This window comes from Microtus pennsylvanicus, chromosome 5, assembly GCF_037038515.1.
Source record: "Microtus pennsylvanicus isolate mMicPen1 chromosome 5, mMicPen1.hap1, whole genome shotgun sequence".
Taxonomy (NCBI): Eukaryota; Metazoa; Chordata; class Mammalia; order Rodentia; family Cricetidae; genus Microtus; species Microtus pennsylvanicus.
In genome coordinates, this window is record NC_134583.1 from 104,398,655 (window position 1) to 104,406,890 (window position 8,236).

An 8,236-nucleotide genomic window follows, 5' to 3' on the forward strand; every position below is an offset into this window, starting at 1 on the left:
TACCGAGAAAGCTTCCTAAAGGAAAAATTAAAACCTAATCATTCATAATATCTTAAATAGCCAGCGGTGAACCAAAAGGTCTCTTAGCGTTAAGTGGAATGTTTGGGCTCTTTTCAGATTGCTGCTGTCAGTCACCAAACGTGGCTTCAGACTGAATCTGTGCAGCTGAGCAGAACCCAAACAAATCCCTGCCTGTCTGCAATTTAGGTTCCAGGAGAAGAGATAAAAAACAGTTAGGTAAAATATATTCTTCCATCATATCATGATGTGCACTCATGGGGAAAAAATAAGTGCGGAGGATTGCGGTGTGGAAAGAGGGAGGCGGAAGAGGCACGTGTGCAAAGGCGGGGAGGGGCGGAGCAGCACGCTTGCAGTGGTGGGGTTGCAGAGGCCCTGCGGAAGGAACAGGTCCTCAGACTTGTTGCGGGAGGTCCTCCCACTCCTCCAGCCTATCACCGCTGAGATACCAGCCCATTGGGGCGTGGTCTCTCAGGGGTGATAGGCTGGAGGAGTGGGAGGACCTCCCGCAACATCAGACTGTTCAGGAATAATGGAGCAGAGTGGCCAGACCACGGGGGAGAAGGGGATGGCATAAGAGCAGGGTCTAGAAGACTAGGGATGGATGCCCACAACACCGTCCACACACCCGGGCAAGTTGAAAACATGGAGGCGGGAGGAGACAACCATAGACCTCCTCACTATCCAAAGAGAATCCATAACCCTAAAGGCTTGTGGCAGGCTTCCTTTCAGACTTCTAAATATAAAGTTGTCCTTTTAAAACCTCCCATCAGGAATTATTTGGAAATATTTTAATGTTTTTATTATATATAATTTGTTGTGGAATACTTGTTTAACTATGCAAATATGGTGCATTTGTTTACACTGTGAAATACTTGCTTAACTATGTAAAGCTATGTCACATTTGTTTAATTGTGTAAAGCTATGTTGCTGTTTTACCTTGCCTGCCTAAGACACCTGATTGGTCTAAGAAAAAGTTGAATGGCCAATAGTAAGGAAGGAGGTGGGACTTCTGGGCAGGGAGTAAATAGGAGGAGGAATTTAGGCTCCTGGAGAAGAAAGAGAGGAGACACCAAGACGACGCCAGGGCTCAGCTAGATAGACATGGAGGGAGCAGGGAAGTAGGACACACAGGATGAAAGAAAGGTAAAAAGTCCTGACGCAAATGTAGATGAATAGAAACAGGTTAAATTAAGTTAAAAGAGCTGGGGGGACAAGCCTAAGCTAAGACTGAGCATTCATAATTAATAATAAATCTCCGTGTCTTTATTTGGGAGCTGGTTGATGGCCCCTCAAAATTTCTAATTATACTTTTTAAAAATAATATTCATGCTGGGGATCAAACCCCAGGCTTCAAATATGCTAGGCCAGCATCGTCCGTAAAGCTACACCTAGAGCTGTAAAAATACTTCTAGAGCAAAACGTTGCCACCCATTACTAGGTATTAGGCAGTTTTGATGATTTCCTTGATAATCTTGTGTGCAATTTGTATCTTGGTTCTTAAGTCCCAAACCTTTCCCAGGGTATCAACAATAATATTGCAAGCAGAGTCCATATTTCCAGTTGTTTGCTCTCAGAATCTCACTGCAGGTAGCCAGCTGCCAGGCCTGCGGCTGGGCAGACAGGATGAAGACCCAGGTTCTAACTTATGTCTGGCCACAGCCTCTTCAGTTTCTCAAGTCTCCTGAGACCACACAGTTCCCCTAGCATAGCTCTTCAGTCACAGTGACTCTACCTTGTGACTGTCAGCGGAAGTCATCTTAAAACTCCAGATTGTTCCCAGAATGCACCACTCACCAACTGGAATGGCATGGAGTGTCTTTCCAGAGTCGGGCATATTAAATGGAGGCATCTCCCCTCTGCCTCTCTCCATGCAGCCCTGAGAGTACTGCTTGGGGGAAAGGGTGTCTGTGTTCACGTCTTTGCCCATTGCATCAGCATGGTGCCTGGGGCTCTGTATAGCATAGGTGTTTGGGGAAAGTCATCAACTGGCCAGGAATGTAGAGAAGCAACAGGAACTTCCGGGGTTGAGCCAGCACCACTGCCTCTGGCGTAGAGGGTTGGAGGGGTCCCTGCACCGGACTCATTCTTCTTGCACTAAGATTCTGCAGGGATGCCACCTCTTAGGGAAGACTGAGCATCACCAACTCCCACGCTGTAGTGTGACCTACGCTGGCTGCTGGGTCTGGGGAGACGGAGACGCTCCCATCGCCCACAGCCCCTCTTGCTATTGCTGTTATTTTGACTTCTATTTGGTTCCATGTCAGGCACCTGAGGAGCAAAGGGGGAGCTGAGGGAGAGCAGGGACCTCCGTCCTTCATCACTGCTCATTTCCTGTGTGCCTGCTTTTCCATCGCTGTGACAAAATGCCAGACAGGAGTAATTTAGGAAAGTCAAGTTCGTGGGATCACCATTCAAGGACATCCCAGCCAGTTGTCCAGGGAAGGCGTGGAGCACTTAGGCAACAGGAAGCAGAGTATAGGGCAGAACCAGGAGCAGATTCCCTTCAAAGCCCTCCTCGTGTGACCCATTTCTATTAGCCAACCCCCACATCACGGAGGCTTCACAACCTCGCAGGTAGAGAAGGCTGTTGGCCCTTCTGGGGACCAAGTGTCCAACCATGTGAGGCTCTGGGGGACCGCTCACATTCTACTGGAACACCCAGTATCTGGGGTTGCGCCTGGCTTCATTCGCTGCTTGAAAAGCACACACTGAGTGAGCGGCGGTATGATTGCAGGAAGCTTCCTGCCGGAACCGCAGAGGAAAGCGAGACTTAGACCGAATCATCCTGAAGGCCAGCAGCTTCCCACTCAAACTCCCTTTGTGACAAACCCCAGCAAGGATAAATCCTCAAGTCCTCACCTGCACACAGTGTCACTGTGGTGGGCTTGAAGAGAAATCCTAGGAGAAGCGGTCAAAATCTCCATTCATCATAGGTTTGTGAACAAGACAAAAAAAAGTACAGGTTTACTTAATGTAAGTTTTACGTGATGTAAGAGTCTCCCAACCATAGACCCAAAGAAACATGTACCAAAAGGTATGAAGTTATGAATATTACATAATGACAGTCATGTATTGTGGAACTACCCCACACAGAAGAACCAGAATAAGAACTCTACATCCACCATCAAATTAATCATCAAAGATCAGACATCCCAATGCTCTAAAATATTTCAGAGCAGTGAAGAAGGAAGGGAACCAACCTAATTAATTTTATAGAGAAAATATAATAACCTATGTGAATATAAGATAAAGTCAGAGGAGGAAAATAAATAAATTAAATAAATAAATGGCAAATACCATTGTGAACTTCCTAAATAAAATATTAGCAGAGTTCGGCATTACATTAAGAAACAATACATGATGAATTAGTGGGGTTTGTTCAATAATTCAAGAGTTTTTCCAATAGAAACCCATTATTATCATGGTACAGGCCCATCTTAATATGATAAATAATACATACTTTGGAACCTAGGGATAGATTTCAGTTGGTAGAGCACTTGCCTCGCTGTATGAAGGGTTCAATTTCCAGCACCGCATAAACCAGGCATGATAGTATGTGCCTGTATTACCAGCACACAACAGATGAAAGTCGTGGAGACAAGATGTTCAGAAGTTCAAGGCCAACCTCAAATACATGAATCCCTGTCTCCAAAAATAAAAAAGTAAGAAAGGGTTAGAGGTATTTCCTCTAAGATGGGAGGGAGGTAAAAATGTATGTCTATCAGTGGTCTTCCACACTGTACTAGAAACACAGGTCAATGCAATAAGAAAAGACAGTTCTAGAAGATCTCATAATAAATAAAGTCAGACATTTTTTTGAGGCAAGGTCTTGTTATATCATTCAGACTGACCTCAAATACACGATTCATTGCCACAGTTTCCTGAGTGCTGGGATAACATATAATCCACACTGGTGTCACTTAGAAAAGTGCCGTTGGGCCCGTGAGATGGCACAGTAGATAAAGGTGCTTGCTGCTGACTAAGCCTGGTGACCTGAGTCACATAGTGGGAGGAGAGAAACAACTCCGGCAAGGTGTCCTCTGACCTCTACAAATACACTGCAGCATGCAAACACACTAAATAAATACACAGAAACATATATAAATGTAAAAACAATTCAAGAGAAGTGACGTCACAGTATCGAGTATTGATGTTTCGACTCCGTGTGTCTGTGTGTCTTTCTCTTTACCTCCCAGTTTCCACGCACCAGTGTCCTTGAAGTGACGGGCAGTCTCTCACGACAGAGGCAGAAAACAGAGACCACAGTTCTACGACTTGTAGATAATGTAATCTCAAGCAAGTGAATTTTCCTTGCCGAATATCTGGCTCCTGAGCTACAAAATAAAGAGGCAGCTGTCCCTTGTGAGGCCTCTGGTTTGTGAGTTGGGTTGACTGTTGAAAACTTGCTCACCTTTCAAAAGCGGGCCTGAGGCCCCTAGGAAAAGCAGCTCACAAACCAAAGCTGAAAATTCCCAGCAATTCTCCCTGCTTGGAATTCTCTCGTGCCCAATCCGGCTCCCTGAGACCACTGTGAATCTCTTGTTTTGAATTAGAATACACACACAATATCTAAAGGGTGCTGGAAAACCTTCCGCAGACCTGGGACCTGTAGCCACTTGGCAAGAGAGAAACAAAGAGTCATCCAGAATTTTGGCTCTTGCTTTTTCGTTAGGGCAAAACACGAGAGAGCTTGCCAGCTGCCAGAAGACAATGGCCTGCCCTTAACCAGCGTAAAGGTTCTCTTGTATCACACTCATTACTTATTACTTGTTTACTTGTCCTACTTATTAGAGGAATTCTCATACCTCTCTCTCTCTCTCTCTCTCTCTCTCTCTCTCTCTCTCTCTCTCTCTCTCTCTCTCTCTCTCTCTCTCTCTCCCCTTGCTGGGACTTCTCTCCTCAGCCTTGGCCCTCTGCCCAGGATTCCACAGTTTAGGCAATACCTGTTGAGTGACTAGCAGATTGAAATGGAAGAAAGGTAGAGCCCTCTGGCCTCAGGCTCCACTTGCTTTTCAGAGGCCCCAGGGAGGAACACCTTGTAAACAAAGATGGCTCTGTTGAGGCCTTTTCCAGCCCCCTCAGCTCCCGCCTCCACATTGTTCTCTGTTGCAGCAGCCTGGGGAAAGGTAGAGATGGGCTCCTTTGTTTTGCTTCAAGAATTCCTCTCTCATTGGGTGGCCAGGTTGGCAACATCTCCCTTTCCCTCTGCCAGTTCTTCCTGATGCTGACAGACTCAAGGAGCCTTGGGCCTTGGCACTGTAGGCCTCTCCAGGGAATCTCAGCTACTAGCAGCCTCCTCCGGTACAGAGAGGAGGCACAAAGCAAGGGTGTGTGCCCACCTGTTCCTGTTCCCTTCCAGTCCTCCTCCTCAGCGTCCCCAGGGCCCACCAGAAAGAACAGGTTAAAGAGAAACTGGGTGACTTAGACTGGAGGCCCCCCCCCAACCAACTCCAGGCCAGTGTAGGTCAGAGACAAGGTTAAGTTCAGAAAACAGTTTTGAAAGTTAATCTGAAAGATCACTTTCATGGCTGAGCCAGGGAATCTGCTGGTCCTGCTGAAGCAGCAACACTTGAGAAAGCAAATAAAAGCCGCATGGCAAAGGGCAAACCAGTTAAGACCAGTAATTGGCAAGATGGGTGCAAATCTGACCAAAGCCAGTCCTTGTGCCCAGCCTTCAACACACCTTCATTGTAGTGTGTTAGCAATGGTCTGGGCTTTTAGTTTTATGTACTCATCTTTCTCTAGGTCTCTCTCTCTCTCTCTCTCTCTCTCTCTCTCTCTCTCTCTCTCTCACACACACACACACACACACACACACACACACACGCATGGTTTCTCTTGTGTGTGTGTGTGTGTGTGCACATGTGTGTGTTGTGTATGTTATGTGGTCCAAGTATGTGCAGGTACCCTCTGAGGCCAGAAGAGGGCATAAGATCCCCTGAAGCTGGCCTCACAGGTGGTTGTGAGCGGCCAACATGGGGATTAGAAACAGCTATGCCAGCTCCATTTGTTGAAGATGCTTTCTAGAATAAAATAGCAGTCACTCTGAACCCCTGAGACATCTCTCCAGTCCAATGTGGCAGACTTGAAATAATAAAATCTCTGTGGTGATTAGGGTCACTCTAACACAAAGATCCACACATTTTGAGCCTTGTGTGATGGGGGAGTGTCATATATCAATCTATTGATTTCATTGGTTAAGCAATAAAGAAACTGCTTGGCCCTCATAGGTTAAAACATAGGTGGGTGGAGTAAACAGAACAGAATGCTGGGAGAAAGAAGCTGAGTGAAGGAGTCTCCATGATTCTCCCACTCCAGGCAGACGCAGGTTAAGATCATTCCTGGTAAGCCAGCTCGTGGGATACACAGATTAATAGAAATGGGCTAGTCCAGGTGTGAGAGTTAGCCGAGAAAAGGCTAGATATAATGGGCCAAGTGGTGTTTAAAAGAATACAGTTTCCATGTAATTATTTCGGGGCATAAGCTAGAGCTAGCCATGTGGGCAGCCAGGTGCCGGGGATGCAGCCCCAGCTGCTCCTATTTCAACACTTGTGCAATGTGTCCCCCAAACCTATTCCAACCCTTACCCATTAAAAAAAATACACAACACCGGCGGCTGGCCTGCCTATGGGGTGGTCTCCTGTGGCTCTGGAGTAGCCTAGAATGCTCTCCTGGAGTAAACATCCACATTCCCTTCACTGCAGACCTAGGCTATGCACCTTCTAACTTACATGACACAAAGGTCCTGCACGGCTGAAGACATGGCCAGGGAAACAAATAACTGTAAACGGGTTGAATTACAAAATTATGAAAAAGACAAGGAGGAACTTTAAATGTCTGTTTCTTTCTTGCTGAAAGGAGTTGGTTGGAAAGGCTACAGGCTCACGACTGCTGCCCTACCAGGCATTATGGAAGCCACTTTTACTAAAAAGTGCCGACTCCTTACCTGAGCCCATGGGGTAACTGAACCAGAACGAAAGCCTGGCATCTCCACCTGCATTTTGTGCCCATCTCCTTTACTTTGGGTCAAATTCCTGCTAGTAAGCTTGCCTGACAGGCGCCTCCTCAGCCTGAGTGCCTGAAAGCTGAGACACCTACCTTACCTCATTCCTCTTTAAAGCTAGAACACCACCAAGTCCTGGCCCTAACCCTGCAGCACCTTGGCCTCCAGGGACCCTGGTAGGCAGGACAGAGCACGCACAAAATGAGGGCAAGGATACAGATCTCCCTAGCAGAACCAGACTGGGCCTCTATTGACAACTTTGGAATCCCTTGAAGGTCAGAAGCTGAGCCGGTGACTGGCCAAACCCAGTCTAAGACTGCTTAGATATGCAAACCTCTTGCCTCCTGCCGCAGTCAGCAGTCATCCTTGGCTTGACCCGAAACTCACATCAATACCCCAAGGCCAATTTGGGGTCACCCAACCTCTTATCTTCTGGCCTCCCCAATGGCCTCCCTCTGTTTTTCATCACTTCCTGTTTCTTTCATTGGTGTGTCGGGATGGAAGTCTGAGCTTGCCCTGTAGGGACTGCTAGATTCAGGGGCTTTTGCCCTACAACTTCAGTAAAACACTCATTTGAACACTGGCTTCTTTGAGCATAACATGGCCATCCCATCGCCATACTAGCGTAGAGAAGGCTACCTTAGCTGGAAGCCATTAACCACTGCAACTAAATAAGAAAAACAATATGGTGACCGCCAAGTTGATGCCAGACCTGAACTGGAGGGTTAACTGAAGGAGACCCCAGGGTGCAGCCTCCAGGAAGGAGATCATCGACTATAATGGGGTGAGACTATGTATTGGTGTTTAGGGACACCCATGTTCTCATAAATTAATTTATTGGCCCACCATACTGGATTTGAGTAGAATCCTTGCTTTGGTCCATTATTGGTACCTTATCTGAGATGACCAGACTGGCTTGCTCATGTCACCTCAGGAAATGTTAACACAGGAATTGTATGGCATTCCAGAAAGGCCAAAATTATGGAGACAGCAAAAGATTATGCCTTTTGGGAGTTACAGGAGAAATGAATTAATACTCAGAATAAAAAGGGTTTCCAGAGAGATGAACCACTAGGTGTGGTACTATACTGGTGGACACATGGCACACAACTGTCTGTACCCTTAAGATATAGACAAAAAGTAAACTCATGTGCACCTCTGTCTTGACCTGCGTGGCTTATAGAATGAAGAAACCACAGACACACACCTAGA